The sequence below is a fragment of the Bubalus kerabau genome, chromosome 10 (genome assembly GCF_029407905.1).
Source record: "Bubalus kerabau isolate K-KA32 ecotype Philippines breed swamp buffalo chromosome 10, PCC_UOA_SB_1v2, whole genome shotgun sequence".
Taxonomy (NCBI): Eukaryota; Metazoa; Chordata; class Mammalia; order Artiodactyla; family Bovidae; genus Bubalus; species Bubalus kerabau.
The window spans coordinates 41,075,273-41,096,795 of NC_073633.1; the positions used below are offsets into that span (position 1 = coordinate 41,075,273).

General features: G+C 44.7%; 1 long non-coding RNA gene across 1 annotated transcript; it reads left to right on the top strand.

The window, feature by feature from the left end:
• Positions 1–9,442: 9,442 nt before the first annotated feature.
• On the top strand, positions 9,443–10,797 carry LOC129621229 (uncharacterized). Its single transcript, XR_008699157.1, has 3 exons — positions 9,443–9,502; positions 9,999–10,051; positions 10,690–10,797. It is a non-coding gene; the product is annotated as an uncharacterized LOC129621229 (long non-coding RNA).
• Positions 10,798–21,523: the final 10,726 nt, after the last annotated feature.

Consider the following 21,523-nt stretch of genomic DNA (forward strand, 5'->3'; position numbering starts at 1 on the left):
ACCAAGGATGGAACCCATGTCTGCTGCATTGGCAGACAGATTCTTAACCACTGGACTACCAGGGAAGTCCAAGTTGGGTTTTTTAGGTTCAACATGTAAGTGAAATGATACACCATTTGTCTTTCTCTGACTTATTTTGCTTAGCATAATGCCCTCAAGGCCCATCCATGTTTTTGCAAATGGCAGGATTTTCTTCTTTTTTGTGGCTGATTAATATACCATCATAGATATATAGATATATATATATACATATACACACACACACACACACACACCAAATTTTATTTATCTATACCATATTTTCTTTGTCCACTCATCCATCAGTGGACACTTAAGTTGTTTCCATGTCTTGAATATTGTAAATAATGCTGCAGTGAACATGGGAGTCTAGACATCTTTCTGAGATAGTGGTTTTATTTCCTTTGGCTGTGTATCCAGAAGTGGAACTGCTGGATCACATGGCAGTTCTATTTTTAATTTTTTGAGGAACTGTTTCCCACAGTGGCTACACCCATTTATATTCCCACCAACAGTTCACAGGGGTTCTATTTTCTCCACATCCTCTTCAACACTTATTTCTTGTCTTTTTAATAATACTCATTCTGTCAGGTATGAGAAGATATCTTATTGTGGTTTTGATTTGCCTTTCCCTGATGATTAGTGATGTTGAGCATCTTTTCATGTGCTTATTGGCTCTCTGTATGTCTTCTATTCAGACCCTCTGCTGCTGCTGCTAAGTCGCTTCAGTCGTGTCCGACTCTGTGCGACCCCATAGATGGCAGCCCACCAGGCTCCCCCGTCCCTGGGATTCTCCAGGCAAGAACACTGGAGTGGGTTGCCATTTCCTTCTCCAATGCATGAAAGTGAAAAGTGAAAGTGAAGTCGCTCAGTCGTGTCCGACTCCTAGCGATCCCATGGACTGCAGCCTATCAGGCTCCTCCGTCCATGGGATTTTCCAGGCAAGAGTACTGGAGTGGGGTGCAATTGCCTTCTCCGTCAGACCCTCTACCTATTTTCATTTTTTTTCCTCTACATATTTTTAAAACCAGATTTTTTTCTATTGAGTTGTATGAATTTTTTATATATTTTGGATATTAACCATTTATTAGACATATGATTTGCAAATATTTTCTCCCATTACATAGGTTGCTGTTTCATTTTGTGGATGGTTTACTTTGCTGTGCAGAAGTTTTGGATGTAGTCCCGCTTGTTCTTTGCTTTTGTTCCTTTTGAAATCCCCACTTTTAATGCCAAGGAGCTTTTCTTCTATAAGTTTTATGGTTTCAGGTCTTATGTTCAAATTTTAGTTCACTTTGAGTGGATTTTATGTATGGTATTAGTTAGTGGCCCAGTTTCTTTTGCATGTGGCTCTCCAGTTTTCCCAACACTATTTTTTTTAAGTTTTTAAAATGTAATTTTTAATCAGAGGATAATTGCTTTACAATGTTATGTTGGTTTCTGCCATACAACAGTGAAAATCAGCCATAATCCCCTCTCTCGTGAGCCTCCCTCCTGCCTCCCATTTCATCCCCAACATCATTTATTGAAGAGGCTATCTTTTCCCCATTTTATATTCTTGGCTCTTCTGTCATAAATCAGTTGACCATATATGCATGGGTTTATCTCTGGGCTCTCTATTCTGTTCCACTGATCTATATGCATGTTTTTGTGCCAATACCATACTGCTTTGATCACTATAGTTTTGTAATAAAGTGTGAAATCAAGTTTATGCCTCCAGCTATGCTCTTTCTCAAGATTGCTTTGGCTCTTTGGGGTCTTTTGTGGTTCCATCCAAATTTTAGAAGTATTTTTCATATTTCTGTGAAAAATGCCATTTGAATTTTGATAGGGAATACTAGACTGCAGTCTATGGGGTCGTGAAGAGTCAGACACGACTGAGCAACTTCACTTTCACTTTTCACTTTCATGCATTGGAGAAGGAAATGGCAACCCACTCCAGTGTTCTTGCCTGGAGAATCCCAGGGACGGGGGAGCCTGGTGGGCTGCCGTCTACGGGGTCGCACAGAGTCTGACACGACTGAAGCAACTTAGCAGCAGCAGACATTCAGATTGTCTCCATATATTTTTCTATTACAAATAAGGCTTCAGTGAGTGCCTGCATCATATGATATTGTGCACATTTATGAATATTTCTGATACGTCTATGAGGTGAACTGCTTAATTAAAGGGAATGTACACAATATTCCTAATTGTTTCAAGGTATGAAGATGGTACCCAATTATTCTCCTACTACTAGTGTAAGAGAGGACCCTGCTCCCTGTGGTCTGTGAGTAATTTTGTCAATCTGCAAGGTGACATTGGGCAAAACCTTTTCAATGGGAATCAGCCTCAGCCATCAATGTTAATTGAGCAGTTTATGACCTTTAGCACAGGGCACTTCTAGACTATAAATTAAGAGAGGTCAAGCTCTGTATGCTCCCATGGGGGAGCTTCAGATTTGACTAACACTGGCTCGGGTTAGTCGTGCACTTTCACAAGAAAAATTTCTTTTCTCCTTTCCCGCCGCCCTCCAAGGTAAATGTCATTATCTCATTTATAGATGAATAAACAAGTCCAGAGAGGCTGACGCCTCCAAATCACACAGTTAACAAGTAACAGAGCCAGGGAGGAAGGAGCATCTGTGGGTGAAGGCAAGAGTATCAAGGGCAAGGCCATTATTAACCCTGGGGCTTGCCGGGGACTAGGCTTGGGCCTCAAGGCCAGACCAGTGGGGCGAGGGCTGGAAATGAGACTAAATTCTTTCCCAGGCTGCAGCATGTGGGATCTGTTCTGCCTGGGTTTGTCCTGGTGGGGCAGGAGGCAGAGGCTGTGAATATGGAAAGAAGGTGGCCCTGGGTCTCCTAACTCAGAAGGACCAAGGGAGGGGTGGGGAGGACTGTTGCCCTGATGATGGTGGAGGTGTGTACAAGTTGATTACCTGTGTGCAGGCCTTGTCTAGATGCTAATGGGAGACCTCACCCCTCTGCCCAGCTGGCTGCTGCTAAGTTGCTGCCCAGAGCCCTCTGTAGAGACCTCTTTCCTCCAAATAAAAGCATCTCCCTAAACAATCCCTGCATGACTGTGGCTGTAAGCCTAGGATTGCAAGGACAGACTCCTCTTTGACCATTTCTGATTCTAGCACTTGTAGATTGGTCCCCAGAACTCAGTGCTCTGAAGAAACGTTCTCAGAAGTTTCTGGCAGACAGCTGAGTGCCTTTCCCCTGAGAGTCCATTCATTCCCCAGAGAAGCTCAGGTCCAGTGGACAAGCTCACAGGATCACAGAAACTTCTATGGCTGTACACCTGCAGAGTTTCAGTATGAAAATAGGAGCCTCCCCAGAGGCAATACCAAAACCCAGGGGAAGGCACAAGATACCTTCCCCTATGCAAGCTGTGTTAAGGGGGCCCTGCCCACTGGCAGCATGATTGACCTGGTAGTTTTCTGCTGTTTTCAGATCTGAGGGGCCCAAGGGCTATAGAGAAGAGCCTTGTGTCCTAATGAGAATGCGGCCTAGGATCTCAGGAAGGTACAGTCGACTTTCTTATTTGTAAAATTAGTAGAAAATTATCCATGGTGTGGTGATGCAAGGGAATGTATTCTTAGAAAATTCTATATTTATATAGGGAAGGTGGGAGTGGAGAAAGGAAATACGCAAATAATTAGTGAATCTGAGTAAAAGGTATTTGGAAATCCCTTGTACTGTGCAACTTTTCTGTTAGTTTAAAATGGCATCAAAATTAAATGGTGACAGAGAAATACAATTACAAAAATCAAAGGTGTATATTTAGGTATATACCCAACTAGCCCAGGAAAAGTCCTAATTTTGTGTAAATTTTGAATTATTTTTATCCAATTGTAATCATGAACAATTTTATAGTCTTTTGTGCATGTGTGAACATAGGTCATAAACTGTTTTACGTGCTGGTACACATTCCTGGCAACCATCATTTTAATGACTTACGATGTTCCATTAGATGTCGTAACTTCTGCTCTCTTGCTGATGGACATGCAAGAGGAAGAAGCGGATTGATAGCAGTTCACCATGACTTGGCACCAGGTGCGAGCCACCACAGGCTGTACATTATCTTTTTTAAAAAATGTTCTTGAAATCTAGTTGATTTACAATATTGTGCTAATTTCTGCTGTACAGCAAACTGACCATGTGATACACACATATATATACTCTCTTTCATATTCTTTTCCATTGTGATTTATCACAGGATGTTGAGTATCGTTCCCTGTGCTGTACAGTAGGTCCTTGTTATTTATCCGTCCTATATATATGCATTATCTTATTTGACCCTCACAATCCTACTATGGTAAATATTTTTTACCCATAATGTGTGGATGAGGAGCTTATAACAAACCAATCTTATTCCACTGGGGCAGATTCTGGATTCAGCCCCAGTCCCTCTGACTCTTCAGCCCATCCTCTGCCCCTGCTCATGCCATCACTCTGTTTTTTTCATGACCGAAAGCTTTCTTTTCTTCCTCCTCCAACTGCACAGCTCTTTTTCTGTACTGCAGCTTATGTCTTGTATTGTGATTAGCTCAGTGTCTCAACTCAAAGCTAGACTATGGGTGCTTTGAGTGTAGAGTCACAGCAGAGTCATCTCTGGAACAGACTCACCTCAACAGGCTTGGTCCAGCATCTTACACACAGCAGGAGTTCACATTGCTTATTCTCTCAACAAATTCTGTCTTTATGGAAGGCCCACTATGCCCTGGATAGTGTTCCAGATTCTTGGGACGTATCAGCAATTCAGTACACAATGGAACTTACATTCGAGGGGAAGCAGATGTACAATAAAGAATATATATGACAAACAAGAAAAGTAATGTAGAAGGTGCCAAGTAATGTGGAAAAATAGAACCGAGTAAAGGGAATAAGCTGGTAAAGAATCCATTTGCAGTGCAGGAGACCTGGGTTTGATCCCTGGGTGGGGAAGATCCCCTAGAGAAGGAAATGGCAACCCACTCCAGTACTCTTGCCTGGAGAATTCCATGGACAGAGGAGCGAGACAGTCTTCAGTCCATGGAAATGCAAAGAGTCGGACACAACTCTGGGACTAACTTTAATTTTCACTTTTCGAGGGGAATAAAGGAGGAGGGGATGCTTCAGTTTTAAATAGAATAATCAGGGTAGGCCACATGAGAAGGTAACATTTGAGCAAAGACTTAGAGGAGATAAGAGTGACTCATGTATACCATGTGAATGAGCAAGTGAATGAATAAAATGACTCATGATACATTCTAAATACGCAATTAGAAAGCAGGCATTAGAAGGGCTAGGACTCTAAACTCGGAAAGATAAATTCCAAGGAGAGATAAGATCAAAGTTTAAAAGATCATACCAAGCACAGATGGGGTGGACAATGACTCATTCCCCAAATAAAGCACCAATTTGCTACTTCAAAAATAATTTTTGAGCAAAGAAAATTGCTTTCCATAGCAGGGAATAAACACGTGAGACTCACTCCCTAAAGACGGTATAGGCTGAAAGCACAGGACAGTTTTCATTAAACCAATAGATGTGGGCCCTGAGGTCAGTGACTGAACGAAGTTGGGGATATTTTCAGGGTATGGAAAACAATAGAACGGAAAGACTAGAGATCTCTTCAAGAAAATTAGAGATAACCAATGGAACACTGCATGCAAAGATGGAATCGATAGAGGACAGAAATGGTATTGACCTAACAGAAGCAGAAGATATTAAGAAGAGGTGACAAGAATACACAGAAGAACTGTACAAAAAAGAGCTTCACAACCCAGATAATCACGATGGTGTGATCACTCACACTCACCTAGAGCCAGACATCCTGGAATGTGAAGTCAAGTGAGCCTTAGGAAGCATCACTACGAACAAAGTTAGTGGAGGTGATGGAATTCCAGTTGAGCTATTTCAAATCCTGAAAGATGATGCTGTGAAAGTGCTGCACTCAGTATGCCAGCAAATTTGGAAAACTCAGCAGTGGCCACAGGACGGGTAACGTTCAGTTTTCCTTCCAATCCCAAAGAAAGGCAATGCCAAAGAATGCTCAAACTACTGTACAATTGCACTCATCTCACACGCTAGTAAAGTCATGCTCAAAATTCTCCAAGCCAGGCTTCAGCAATACGTGAACCATGAACTTCCAGATGTTCAAGCTGGTTTTAGAAAAGGCAGAGGAACCAGAGATCAAATTGCCAACATTCGCTGGAACATGGAAAAAGCAAGAGAGTTCCAGAAAAACATCTATTTCTGCTTTATTGACTATGCCAAAGCCTTTGACTGTGTAGATCACAATAAACTCTGGAAAATTCTTCAAGAGATGGGAATCCCAGACCACCTGACCTGCCTCTTGAGAAACCTATATGCAGGTTAGGAAGCAACAGTTAGAACTGGACATGGAACAACAGACTGGTTCCAAATAGGAAAAGAGTACGTCAAGGCTGTATATTGTCACCCTGCTTAATTAACTTATATGCAGAGTATATCATGAGAAACACTGGGCTGGAGGAAGCACAAGCTGGAATCAAGATTGCCGGAAGAAATATCAATAACCTCAGATATGCAGATGACACCACCCTTATGGCAGAAAGTGAAAAGGAACTAAAAAGCCTCTTGTTGAAAGTGAAAGAGGAGAGTGAAAAAGTTGGCTTAAAGCTCAACATTCAGAAAACTAAGATCATGGCATCTGGTCCCATCACTTCAGGGCAAATAGATGGGGAAACAGTGGAAACAGTGGCTGACTTTATTTTTCTGGGCTGCAAAATCACCGCAGATGGTGACTGCAGCCATGAAATTAAAAGATGCTTACTCCTTGGAAGGAAAGTTATGACCAACCTAGACAGCATATTCAAAAGCAGAGACATTACTTTGTCAACAAAGGTCCGTCTAGTCAAGGCTATGGTTTTTCCAGTGGTTATGTATCGATGTGAGAGTTGGACTATAAAGAAAGCTGAGCACTGAAGAATTGATGTTTTTGAACTGTGGTGTTGGAGAAGACTCTTGAGAGTCCCTTGGACTGCAAGGAGATCCAACCAGTCCATCCTAAAGGAGATCAGTCCTGGGTGTTCATTGGAAGGACTGATGTTGAAGCTGAAACTCCAATACTTTGGCCACCTGATGCAAAGAGCTGACTCATTTGAAAACACCCTGATGCTGGGAACGATTGGGGGCAGGAGGAGAAGGAGACGACAGAGGATGAGATGGTTGGATGGCATCACCAACTCAGTGGACATGGGTTTGGGTGGACTCTGGGAGTTGGTGATAGACAGGGAGGCCTGGCATGCTGCTGTTCACGGGGTTGCAAAGAGTCAGACACGACTGAGCAACTGAACTGAACTGAACTGAACTGATGCCCCAACTCTTTGTTGGGATCCTGGGTAAAAGTCTAGCCTCGTGCCATGTTAGAACGTAGAATCTTGGTAGATTGAGCCCTGGACTGTGTATCCTACATCAACCAACATTGACAGTCCTTTCTTTTACACTTCATGGCTTTGATGTTTGTTAAATTACAAACTGGACAGGCAGAATGATTACATTTGTGGCTTTTTTTAAAGTACAGGAATTACATAGCATCAATTTTTTTCAAACATATGATCACGCTTTCTGACCAGGTCAGGATATGTCACCTTGTATAATCCTTAACAATTGATTTGCTTAATAATTTCAAAATTAAATGGCTTTTGTTCTTTACAGAACAAATTTCTATTAGAAATTGTTGTAGTTGTTTAGTCACTAAGTCATGTCCGACTCTTGTGCAACCCCATGGACTATAGCCCGCCAGACTCCTCTGTCTATGGGATTTCCCAGGCAAGTATACTGGAGTAGGTAGCCATTTCCTTCTCCAGGGGATCTTCTTGACCCAGGGATTGAATTCACATCTCCTGCTTGGCAGGTGGGGTCATGATCAGTGAGCCACCAGAGAAGACCTTTTATAGAACTATATAAACTTAATTTTGATGAAATGAATCATAGCTGAAATGTATGAAGTTGGCTTAATAGATAATTTCTTTACAACAGAGGCTCACTTGTGAAGCAAGTACCTCCTGAAAATTTCCTCTGTGTATATACATTTTGTTTATAGAGAACACCCATTTGACATTACAGTTTTTAAAAAAGACTTAAACTTTTTATATACTGATATGGAATGTTCTCAAAAGACTGGCATGTATTTGATGCTATTATTTCTATTAAAAATATACACATACGGCCTCACATATGTATAGAATATCCCTGGAAAGATGCACCAGGAATTGGGGATAGCATCTGTCTCCAGGGTAAGAAACAGGGTGATTAGAAAACAGGGGAAAGTGGCAGAGGTGATTTTTAACTCTATATCCTTTTATATCTTTGACCTTAGTACCATGTGTATATATTACTTAGTAAAAAACTAAAATAGTTTTAAACACAACATAAAAATAAATCATTTCTGTTCTAGGGTAATTATATAGTCACCAAAATGACTCAGAAATTAAATAATGAATGTTAGTGTCATGACACATTGACAAGGCCAGGGAAAGTATTGTCTGAGTCCAGGAAATGCCTTTTCCTAATTCTCCCTTTAAATGTAGACTAGTATTTTAAGCCAGTTGATCTCAATTTTGATTTAACAATTTACTCAAAATACAACTTATTTCCATGCCTTTATCAGATAAGGACCTCTGCTCTGATTTCACAGCATCCACCATATCTGCTCTTCCAGATTGCCTTTTCTTTTTAAATTGCAGCTTCTGAAACATGAAGGCTTTAATAATTATATGAACAACAGATATAAACACACAACTTGCACAAGATAAAATACAAGTAGTAAACCTAATCATGGAAAATAGTCCATCTCAAGGATCAAAGAAATTCAAACTAAAAAAAAGAAATCCTGTATTCAATAAGCAATTTATTCAAAGGTTTACCCCAGTGGAAAGAAGGGTCTGGTAGAATCTGTATATATTGATATCACTGGCTAAAATATAAATCAGCTCAACCCTTTTACAAAGTGTACGTTAATTCATGCAGCCATAAAAATATTAATGTTTTTTGACCTGGTAATCCCACTCCTGGGAATTTGTCCTGAGAAAATTTTTCAAAAGAAGAGAAAAAGCTCAGCGTAGAAAGCTCGTCATTGCAGTTCTATTCATCAAAGTGAAGAAGTTATGGGCTAAGAAAGAGCGTTGGTTTGGGAGTCAGGTGTCTGGTGTTAGAGGTCCTGTGTAGTCTTGGGTAAATGACCTGAGCCTGCATCTGCCAGGCTGGAAGGAGGGAAATCAGGCTGGAAAATTTGGATAGAACCAGATTATGGAGGATCCTGGCTGTTAAGTCAAGGTCTCCAGGCCCTATACTGTCAGCCAGAGGAAGCATAGCAAATATTGGATTAGAGCTCTGCATCAGGAAAATTAACCCAGCAGTGAGTTATAAGATGAACAGAACAAGCAAGAAGGTGGAGTGGGGAAGCCACTTAGAAGGCTTCTGCAGTAGTCTCTGAGAGGCAACGACTAATTAAATGAAACAGCCTAAGATGTGTGAGTACCTTGTGGGTGATGAGCCATTATCATAAATCTCCAGCCTCCCCAAGCATCTGGTTTACAGTCTGCCTGAGCAGAAATATTTCATAATAACACCTTATACTTCTATAGCCCTTTAAAGTTTTATTTTTTTTTAAAGTGCTTTCATGTGTATTATCTCATTTGATTTTCTAGGGTGTTTACAAGTTAATATTTGTTAAGTTTTCCCATCTAACAGACTTAGGTCTATGGGTTTATAATTTCCAGGGTCCACCCAACCTCTCCTCCTTCCTTCAAGCTTCCCTTTTTTGTTCAGCGTTCAGGCGCTCCATAGTTTTTTATTCCATTTCACTGCAAAAAAAAAAAAAAAGTGACTGAACAATGCATAGGCTCCTGGCTTAAGTCCCCCGCCGCCCCACACACACCACCCCAACAAGGCAGGTAAGTCATCAGTGTGCTGGATTTGAGCGCTTTTGGTTTATTTAATCATTTGTTCATCTTTCTTGAATTGCAGTGGCATCTCACGTGTTCCACCGTATGCCGTCCCCCGATGCTCTGCATACACGAGTGAGCCCGCAAGGGGACCTAGCCTTCCCTCACCTCCCTCCAGCTCCAACCCTTCTCCCATCCCAGGGAGGAACATCTCCCACAGGAGGCCCTCAAAGGGAGCCCAAGTCAGACAGACCCAATCCACAAAAAGTGGGTCTAGCGATCACCCAGGAAACCTGGGGCCTGGACCTGCACTGTGCTGGGGACTTTATAACTTGGGGCTTCTCTGGCTTTCAGAGGCACTAATGAGCAGGGCTGAGCAGTAATTAAGTCTGTGCTCAGCTCCACATCAGGCAACACAGCTGCAGCCAGCCAGGAGGCGGGAGAGGGAGGAAGACAGGAAGGAGGCCCCAGCCCTCTCTTCCCACTCCAAGCCTGCTCTTGGGGGCTCTTTCAAGAGGAGGCCGTAAAGCCATAGGTTGAGGGAACAGCTATAGGAAACAGCTGCTCAGGGCAAGAGGGAAGGCACCTGGATGCCAACCAGGTGTTGCTCTCCAGCCCATGGGCTGCCAGTAGGCCAAGCTGCAGGTGTGTCAGAGGTGACGTTTACTCTGTCTTGCAACCAGCTTGGCACTACAGGGCCTGCAGCAGGGTGGGGCTGAGGTCTGGCAGGAAAGAAGGATGACACATACCACCCACTACTCATTGCCATGCAGGTACACCATTGTCTCTGGGGAGCCTGGGACCTTCTCCGGCTTACACCCCAGACCAAGCAGCTCTGGGTGAAAACCAACATCAATGTCCATTACTCAGGGAGTGATCCTCTGAAAGTCCCCGGGTTGATCGGACCCCCTCCACACCCTCCAGTGGGAAGGCTGATGTGAAAACAGAGACATGCCTTTATTTGGGTGTCTTTCTTTGGACCTTTGCATTTTTTATTTTCTATTTCTATTTTTGAAAGAATCATTTGGCGTTTCTTTATGTTTCAGCATATGTGTCTTGGAGCAATAAAGGCATTTGCAGTGTGGAAAAAGTGACATTTGATCTGAAGGAGTCTGGAGGGGATCTCTGAGTGTAGGGACCTGACCTTTTGTAACCACCCACCCAGAGCATGGGCTGCGAAGTGTGAGCTGAGCCTCCAGGAAGGTTGTCTGGTGCCCTCCACAGGTCAAGTCACCATGGGAGCCTTGGTGACAGCCGCGAGAGCGTGTGCGTGCTGTACTCCGGTGCCTCTCTCCCGTGGTTTCTCTAGATGGCTGTGGCTAACCTTTTGTCCCTCTCTCACTGTGTCACCAGCTGTCCCGGTTCTCCGTCTCTCCCTCTCTCCTTTCCGCCCAGCCCGGATGCCTGAGGGCTGGGCTGAAGGGAAGCAGTTGTTGCTGTTTTTCCCCAGCTCCCGCTCAAACCCGACACCCACAGAAAGGTCAAGCCCACGTGGTTCAGCACATCCCTGCCTGGCCCGCCCCAGCTGTTGCTATGACGACTGCTGGGCTGGAAATGTCCTTAGCCACCTCTACTCAGCACATTGGGTGGCTGTCCCAGGCTCCGTTCTCAGAAAAGCCATTCCTGTCAGGCATTCTGGAGTTACAGGGCTTCCGGGAATACGGACAGACAGAAAAACAGACCAAGTTAGAGGCACACACTCTGACCTAGACAAAGAGAAGCAAACAGACTTAGGGACCCAGAGACTATGAAGATGCAAGAGAGACGATGACAGAACCTTGGCAACGCAGGACAGCGGGGAAAATAAAGTGAAACAGAGTCGGAGATGGAAATAAGAAAAAGAAAGAAAGAGAGGCACAGGGACCCCTGATGACATAAGCAGAGAGAACCCCAGGCTAAAAGGACAAAGGAGAGGCTCTGAGGGAGGGAGGGGAGAGGAAGAGGGCAGAGGTGTGAGAGAAGTCAGTTTTCACACCCTTTTACTCCCATTCCAGTAAATTACCTTGTTATATGCAGGGCTCGAATCCAGTATTTCTCTTTGTCTCATCCTCTCCAAGGGCTCAGGTGGAGTCTGAAAGGATTTGCTGGCCAGGCTCTTCCTCTGGCTGGATAATGTTTGCCACCTTAGGGGAGCGATCTTGTCCTAAGCTAATAATGGTAAACTTGAACCTCACTCTACACCAGCACATAAACACACATGCACACACACCCCTCTTCCTGCCCTAGGGAGGTCCTTGGTTCCATCTCACCCCTAACTCATCACAAATACTCACTCTCAGCCTCACCTCTCCAAAGTGGTAAAATGGGCATCAGAACACTGAGCAGGGATGAAAAGAAAAGAGCGAAAATTAAAGACTTGTGGATGTGAACATCAGAGATGATGAAGCAGCCCTGGAAGGTAATTAACATGGAAGAGGAGAGAAGAGCTGAGTACCAGACAGGAGTATGGGAGTAAGAAGATAAGAGGAACCAAGGGAGAAAGAGAGAGATGTGTTCAAGCTCTGACCAAAGCAGGCCAGAGAAGTTAGAGGAGTGGTGAGCCAACTTGGATTGGTCCTCTGGGTCTGGCCAGGAACCCTGCCTCCAATGTTAGTGCTCTGATTTCCCATCTTTGAAGTGTCTCCATGGCCTTGAGTGAGGTTTCTCGGGGTCTTTGAGTTCTTGGTTGTGCTTAGCCTTTTCTTTTTAAGATATAGTGAGAGGAAACTCAGAGCCCGTCCAGCCTTCAGCCTTCCCTGGCCTTGAACACAGTGTAGGACGATGGAGCCAATGTCCCTGATGTCACTGTTTCCAGCTCACATGTGGATGGAGAAGAGAGCAGGTGCCAGCTTAGAGGGCCCAGCCCAGTGCCCCCAGCCCAGAGAGCCCAGAGAGGGAGTCAGGCCCAGAAGGGAGACTGGAGCCCAGTAGAGCTGTGGGTGGACACTCAGACAGGGCTGTGCTGAACTAGCCAACCAGCAGTGTGCCATCAAAGGTCCCACACTGGAATGTGCACCACGCAGGCTGGAATGTGCAAATCAAAGGTCCCACGCTGCCCTGGAAGATAGGTCTGGGCCTGGGTGGGAAAGGGGCTGTAGCAGATGTTGTTGTTAGTGCCCATGTCCTTCCAGCCCACTTTTGTGTCCAGCTGCAGCAGATGGTTCTGACACATCCTGTCTTCTGCCAGAGGCTCTCCTCAGCCCCTGCCAGGTAGCCTGGGAGTCTCAGGAGCTTAACTCTACCAAAGGCAAACCTCAATCAACAAGGGAAGGCACTGGTGGAATTACTTTATCACTTGGGAGGAATTCTGATCGGTGATCTGTATGGTTCCTCAGAGTGGTCCCAGGAGGACTGAGCTGTAAGTAGCCGGAGTGGGCCCCTCAATTCAATTTCCCCATCTCATTGCTCCCTCACTCCTACTCAGCCCCTAAAATAATGCCTACATCCAAGTCCTTGTCTCATGATATATATTCAGAGAGCATAAATAGCACGAGTGCTGTCTTTCTGTGACCTTCAGAGCCAGAGTCAAAGTCAGTTCCCTTAGGGCTGAGCTAAGATAAGAAGTGTTGGAAAGGGACTTCCCTGGTGGTCCAGTGGCTAAGACTCCCAATGCCGGGGGACCTGGGTTTGATCCCTGGTCAGGGAACTAGATCCTCACATGCTGCAACTGAGAATTTGCATATTGCAACTTCAAAAATCCAGAGTGCCACAACTAAGACCCAGTGCAGCCAAATAAATAAATATTAATTTTTTTTTAAGTGTTGGAAGGCTCTATTCCTGACTGCTGGTTGGTAGGTGATCAGGTGTTTGTTGGAAGGGGTCATTATCATCTAGGGAAGGAAAAGCACTCACCAGCTCTACCTGCCAGATGTTGGGAAGGCCAGGGCGGACTTGTTAGCAGCAAGCTTACATAGATCTCCAGCCATGACAGCCATGAACTGTTGTAACTGGGAAGGAACCTCAGGGGGGTTACCTGATCCAACTTTCCAGCAATTTGGGAATTCCCCTTACAACCCCTCTGACACTTTCTTAAACACCTCTAGTGACAGGGAACTCACTACCTTTATAAGTAAGCATTGTCCATTCTTGGATAGCTGTTAGAAAGTTTTTATGCTAAATGGTCAGTGGCCTCCTTGAGACTTCTCCACACTGGACCTAGTTGTCCTTTGTACTTTGATGTCTCATCTTTCTATCCAAGGCTGCTCCAGATATTCTAAGGCCAACCATGGCTACTACATCTTCTCTTCTCTAGGCCAAAAACTCTTATTGCCCTGGTTCTTCAAATGACTCAATCTTCTGAGCCTCCTCATCCTGGACCCCTCCTCCAGGGAGCACTGTGATTTGCCAACATTCCTCTTTCAGTGTGGTGCCCCAATGATGCTTTGGAGCAGTACGACCAGTACAGAATGTATTTTTCACTACTATGGCCCTAAGTACATTTCCACTATTGATTTCTAGAATTATAATTTCTTGGCAGGTACACAAGTGGGCTTCCCTCATAGCTCAGTTGGTAAAGAATCTTCCTGCAGTGCTGAAGACCTGAGTTCAATTCCTGGGTTGGGAAGATCCCCTGGAGAAGGAAACAGCAATCCACTCCAGTATTCTTGCCTGGAAAATCCCATGGACAGAGGAGCCTGGTGGGCTACAGTCCATGGGGTCGCAAGAGTCAGACACGACTTAGCGACTAAACCACCACCAACACTGTTGACTCAACTGAACTGAAGGCACTGAATGTCTGTGCTTTTGGCTTCTCTGCATCCCTTTTGCTTTATTTTTTTTTAAGATTTATGTGTTTATTTTTGGCTGTGCTGGGTCTTTGTTGATGTGCGGGGGCCTTCTCTAGTTGCAGGAGCAGGGGCTACTCTTCATTGCTGTGAGTGGCCTTCTCATTGTGGTGGCTTCTCTTGTTGCAGAGAACAGGCTCTAGGCATGCACGCTTCAGTAGTTGCGGCTCTAGAGCGCTGGCTTGTTAACTGTGGCACATAAGCTTAGTTGCTCTGCAGCATGTGGGATCTTCCCGGACCAGGACCGGATCTTCCTGGATTGAACTCATGTCCCCTGCATTGGTAGGCAGATTTTTTAACCCCTGCATCACCAGGGAAGCCCCTCTTGCTCTTTTTTTCAGGTAACAGCAACTCTTCCCCCACTTGCCATTCTCAAATGGGTCTGGTCTAATTGCCAACCCCCAAACTCTGTACCTATTACCCTGGGGTTGGACCTAGGCTCAGTTGAGAAATGAGTATCCTTTCCCTGGTCACAGTAATTGTTTCAATGAGCATGTGACCCAAGCCAGGCCAATCAGATTCCTTCCCTGAGATTTATTATATAGAGCTAGAAGGGAGAGCTCTACCTTTGGATTTGCTAAACTGGGATGATGTGCAGAACTCTCTGTGCCACACCAACACACATATCAAAGTTTATAGTGAAAAAAAGACTGAAGATACTGTTTGAGTCCTTAGATCTAGCTGGCCTTGAGGCCAGCTCCACTTCTGTTTTTCCCCGTCAGTGTCGCTTTATAGCTTAATCTAGTTTGAGTCTAGCTTCTGTTAATTCCTTTCTCAAATTCATGGATTCTTTCCTCAGCTGTGCTACCTATTGACAAGCCCATTGAAGGAATTTATCTTTGATATCACGTGTGTTTTATTTCTAGCCTTTCCTTTCTGCTTTCTTTTTATTTATTTGGCTGCGCTGGGTCTTAGTTGCAGCACACAGAATCTTCGATCTTCACTGCAGTAGCAGAATCTTCAGTTGCAGCATGTGGGATCTAGTTCCCTGACCAGAAATTGAACCCCAGGCCCCCTGCATTGGGAGCATGGAGTCAGCCAGGGAAATCCCTCCATTTGGCTTTCTTATAGTTTCTGTGTTTGTGCCAAAATTACCCCTTTGTTCATGTAAGCTGCCAACTTTTTTTTCCAACAGGCTGTTTAACATACTAAGTTTCTATTTTTAAAGTTCCTGTCTGATGGTTTCAGTATCTGTGTCATTTGCCAGTCTAGCTCTGTTGATGTATCTTTTGACAATGGATTGGATTTTTTTCTTTGTTGACTTTTTGTATGTTTTGTAAATTCTTGTTGAGTGCCTATCCTGTGTAGAACAGCAGAGACTGAGGTAAAAGGTATTTCTGCCGGGAAATGGTCACACCTCTTCTGTCCACAAGTTGGTCTGAGGGGTGGGTGCAAGATGGAATTAATCTAGTTAGGAGTCAGGCAGGGTTTGGATTTTGTTGCTGCTGTCATTGTCTCAGTGCATCACAGACACATCCTTCTAGTGATGCTGCTTAGAGTGGAGACCACGTGTCGGAGGGTTTTTCTGTATTCCTGTATTTTTCTGTATTCCTGCTCCACCCTCACCTTTTCAGCCATCCCAGCATGTCAGCCCCTCGACCCAGAGGATACTCCCATAGCTTGCTCTTTGGTGCCAGGCTCATGGGGGTTACAGCAGGGTCTCTGACACCCTGCTTCTGCTTCAGTCTTGGGCAGGTCCTATGTGTTTCAGAAGTGGGTCTTTCTCAGTATTTCTGCTCCTGCTCCCAAACTCCACCTCCTACCTGTGGTTGGTTTTGGGTCAATCTTTCTTCCCTTTCCCCTAACAGAACAGACCGTGGCTTGAATTTTCAGCCTGAGATAGTTCCCTGCTTCTCCCCTTGGAGTAGAGGTCTTTTGCTTCTGTTTTCCCCAAAAAAATCAATGGGTTTTCAAGTGTCAAAGAAGGACAAGAAGGTTTTTTACCCTTCACCTAGAAGTAGATGAGAGCTTCCCTGGTGGCTCAGTGGTAAAGAATCCACCTGCCAATGCAGGAGACGTGGGTTCGATCCCTGGGTCAGGAAGATCCCCTGGAGGAGGAAATGGCAACCCACTCCAGTATTCTTGCTTGGGCAATCTCATGGACAGAGCAGCTTGGCGGGCTACAGTCAACAGGTAGCAAAGAGTTGAACATGACTTAGCAACTAAATGAAAACAATAACAACTTAAGCAAAACTCTGTTGCCCCTCTCTAACTTAAGGCTGTTGCTTATTGGAGAAAAGGATTGTGGGAGCAGCTGAGGCCTTTTGCCTTCCCCCAGCAGCTGCCTTAACCAATACATGCTTGCACCACCAAAGAGGAAAGCTCTCTCATTTCCTGCCCTGCTCTCACTTTTTCTCAGGAACCTCAGGGGGAGTCAGTAGAATAAAGCGTGCCTATGAGTATATAAACCCCTCCTGTGTCTGGAATGGTCTCCAGCTACCCTAAACTGACATGCTAGCCCATGACACCCTAGCTTTTAAACATTTGTTAAAATTTTTGTTGGTTTCATCTTACCCGCTTGTATGACAGCCACCCCTGTTTCCTGTGCTCTGCTAAAGTTGAAACAGTTCCTGTGTGTGTGTCTCTCTCTCTTGAAGAGGCTTTACTTAGTTGCCTGGTGACCTCAGCTTTCTGAGGACCCAAGAAAAGCTGTGATTTTGTCGATTATCTGGCTATTCCTCATTGTTAAGGTGGCAGGGATGTTTTCTTGCAGCATTGTTCATCCTCGGTAGAAATACAAGTCCTCAAGTCACTGTCACCTCTTAGGGAACTGCAACCACCTCACAGCTGGTGCCTGCACCCAATTTTGTTCCCCTCCATGCTACATCCAGCATAACTATTAAAATTTTGTAACCATCGGAAACTAAAAGGGGCTGCAAATTAGCTATAAAATCTGAAACCGAGGTTATGGGGTACACACGCACTCAGTCGTGTCCAACTCTTTGTGACCCTTCATGCTGTAGCCCGCCAGGCTCCTCTGCCCTTCAGATTTTTCAGGAAAGTATACTGGAGTGGGTGCCATTTCCTTCTCCAGGGGATTTTCCCAAGCCAGGGATCAAACCCGCATCTCCTGTGTCTCCTGCATTGGCAGGCGGATTCTTTACCACTGAACCACCAGAGAAGCCCAGGTTATGGTGTACCAGTTATCTATTGCTGAGTAACAATCCAACCCAAACCATAGTGGCTTAAACCATGACATTTACTCTGTTCATGAATCTATAGGGTTCGCAGGGACAGCTTGTCTCTGTTCCACTTGGAGTCAGCTGGGGTGGTTTGAAGGCTGAGCCTGAACTTATTTGAATCACTGGGATGGGAAGACTCAAACAACTGGGGGCTAACCTGTGGGAGCCCCTCTGGCTCTCTGCCGGGCCTCTCTTGTATGGAGGCTTCGAGGTTGCCAGACTTCTCACATGCTGGCTCAGAACTACCAAGGAACATTTTGAGAGAGAAAGAGAGAGGTCCCAGGTGGAATGCTTTTATGACCTCGCCTCAGAAGTCACATTATTTGTGTTGTGCTCTATTAGCGGGGCAGTTACATAGGTCTAACCAGGCTCCAGGGGAGGGAATATTGACCCTACATCTCAGTGGAAGAGTGTCCACACCACACTGTAAGATGAACGTGTGGGATGTGATATACTGATAATGGCCATCTTTGGAAAATACAAGCTGCAATACATGATTCTATTTGTTCTATAGTAGTGAAAAAAATAACTTCAAAGAAATCAAGCTAGAAAATAAAAACACAGAAAAACCACAGAGCCATCTGATTGCATTACTTTGTGTCGACACATCATTTCCAAGTGTGAATTTGTGTTCCCCTCATCAATTTAAACATGTCAAACCCATGGCAGCTATAACCATCTTTCTAGATGCAATCCTGATCCTGTCACTGACCCTCTTAAAATGACCCTTTAGCTCCCTGTTGCTCCCCAAATAAATTCCAAACTTCTGAACATGGCTTATAAGCCCTTCACACCTGGCCTTGCTTATTAATTTCCAACCTCACCTTTGATGCTGCCTCCCCTGTCCTTTATTCTCCAGCTACCCTGAACCTCTTGCCAGGATCCAAACCTTGTTTGGCCTTTTGTACTTGCTGTTTTCCTCTTCTGGGACTTTTCTCTGCCACCAAGCTCTTACACCTCTCGTCTCTCCAGCTGCTATTCTTTTTTCTGGACTTAGCTTCCCTAACTCGAGCTTCCTCCTACCTCCCACCTAACTGGCCTAGGGCTCTCATCTCTCCTTCCCATATGCTCTCAAAGCACTCTGTGCCTCTGCTGAGGCCCTCCAGCACCAGTTAACCAGGCTGCATCACCCTCTCCATCGACCCACGTGGGAAGATAGTTTTATTTTATTCCCCACTGTGCGCAGTGCTTGAAGCATGGCAGGGGCTCAACAAATATTGGTTAGAGAAATGAATCTGTGCCTTAAATAGCCCACTAGGTTCAAGTAAACATCCCTCCCACAAGCCTGAGATAGCTTCGGCAGGGTCCCGTCTTGAATGTTATAACTGAGGTAGGACCAAAGCTGGTTGGGAGAGTTTGGAATTTTCAGGAAAATATCAGCTGCTTTATGTGGCTGGAGCTGTTCCTAGCTTTGGAGGACTCATTCCAAGGCAAGGCCAGGGAGTAGCTCCAGGACATTTTTCCTCTTCCCACAACAGTCCTGGTGGGCAGGCCTGCCTGACAGGGACACACCTCAGCAACAGCTGGTAGGATGTTTGTTTACTTGCTGTGCTCCAACCAGAGCCTATTTCTGGAGCAGGTACTGGACGCAAGCCTGTGCCATTCCAGCACTGATCTTGCCAAGCCCTGAGCCAGGAGAGACAGTGGCAGTCACTTACCTTATCTCCCTGGCTCCAACCCAACCTTCCCTGGATATACCCAGTCATGACCTTTTTGCCCTGTTGGGAATTGCCCTTCTCTGCCGCTAAGGTTTAGCAGTAAATATTGCTCCATGTGCTCTTTCTGTTTCATTAAGGACGAGAGGAAGGAAGAAAGTTAAGGGTGATAAGAAAGGCTCTCTCAACTCATAAATTTTACTGATTTGAGGAAGTCTTAACTGGAGTTCTTTGGGAGTTCCCAGGGTCAAAGGAAACAGATCAGCATTTTTGACCAATAGAATTTTTCCTATGGTTAGTCTCATTTCTGAAACGGGACTGGAATACTAAGAGGTCATTTGACTAACTTACAATCCCACAGTAAGCCACAGCATGGATAAAGATAGCACCCAAGACTCTTGGTTTCAAATTTAGGACTGATACATCCATTGCCTAAGTTAAATTTATATTAAAAAGCTAGCTTTGGAAACGAATACCAAATTTTTTTTTTTTTTTGGGTAAATAGTTTCACCTTGTTTTTAGACAAATCACTTAAGTTGTCAGCTCTAAACCAATTAAGAAACCACTGGACTCCAGTGGTTACAAACCACTGGACTCCCTTCTGTGGAAGCCTGCCTCTGCTAAGAGTGAAGTGAAAGAGCAGCCAGAGATCCAGGCCTTCCCCTCACCCCAGCCCTCAGTTTTCACCCTGGGCTAACTACCTTTCAGCCCTACAGTTCCTTCTCAGCTCCTCTAAATCAACTCCACCTTTATTCACACTAAGATTCCTGTTACTTAGGTCAAAAATGGGAGAAAGGTAAAAGGCAAAGTTGGAATCCTGCCTGAATGAGAGTAACGCTGTTTTCTGGTTCAGAAGCGTTCTCTAACCATCAATGAGCAGCTGCTCTTTGGGAGAATATTTCAGACCTCACTGCTTTTCTTCTTAAATTGTTGTTACTGAGGAAAAATAATTTTGTTTATCATGCAAGGAGAAGGAAAATCTTTTTTTTTTTTTCTTTTCCTTTTTAAACATATCCATTCATCTGAAAGCCATCAGATGGCTCTTTAGGAAGAGTGAGGGCTGGTACCTGAACCAGGCAGAATCCTTTGCAATTTTAGTCCAGGACCAGATGATTGTCAGTGTCTGGCTTCCTCCAAGTGTCTGGGAAACAGAGGGTCACTCACTTTATCAAAGGCATCCTACTAATAAAAGGCAGTAAGAATAAAGTTAACACCAGTAGTCAATGGCAAAAAAAAAAAAAAAAAAGGAAAATAAATCAGGAAATTATGACAAAAATATTCATATAACCTGGTTGGTTCCCATCCTTTTGGACAAGGCAAAATTTCTGCTGCTGCTGCTGCTAAGTCGCTTCAGTTGTGTCCGACTCTGTGCGACCCCATAGATGGCAGCCCACCAGGCTCCTCTGTCCCTGGGATTCTCCAGGCAAGAACACTGGAGTGGGTTGCCATTTCCTTCTCCAATGCATGAAAGTGAAAAGTGAAAGTGAAGTTGCTCAGTCGTGTCCGCCTCTTAGCGACCCCATGGACTGGAGCCTACCAGGCTCCTCCATCCATGGGATTTTCCAGGCAAGAGTACTGGAGTGGGGTGCCATCGCAAAATTTCTAAATCTACCTGAATTAGAAATGAGCAAATGTTCACTGGAGATTTTTATGGCTACCTGTTTATCATTAGGGATTTGGAACCTACTACCCAAAAAGAAGCTCCATTGGAGCCATAACCCCAGAGCTCCTACCCTCATAGCACCGAAATTTGGCTTGTCAGAGGTCACGTGTTAAAAAAGGAATCTTCCCTGGTGGTCCAATGGTTGAGAATCTGCCTGCCAATACAGGGGACACCAGTTCGATCCCCACTGTGGGAAGATCCTACATGCCCAGGGGCAACTAAGCCCATGTGCCACAACTACTGAAGCCCGTGTGACCTCGAGCCTGTGTTCCACAAGAGAAGCCACTGCAAAGAGAAGCCCACGCCCTTACACTAGACAGTCGACCTCTTCTCTGCAACCAGAG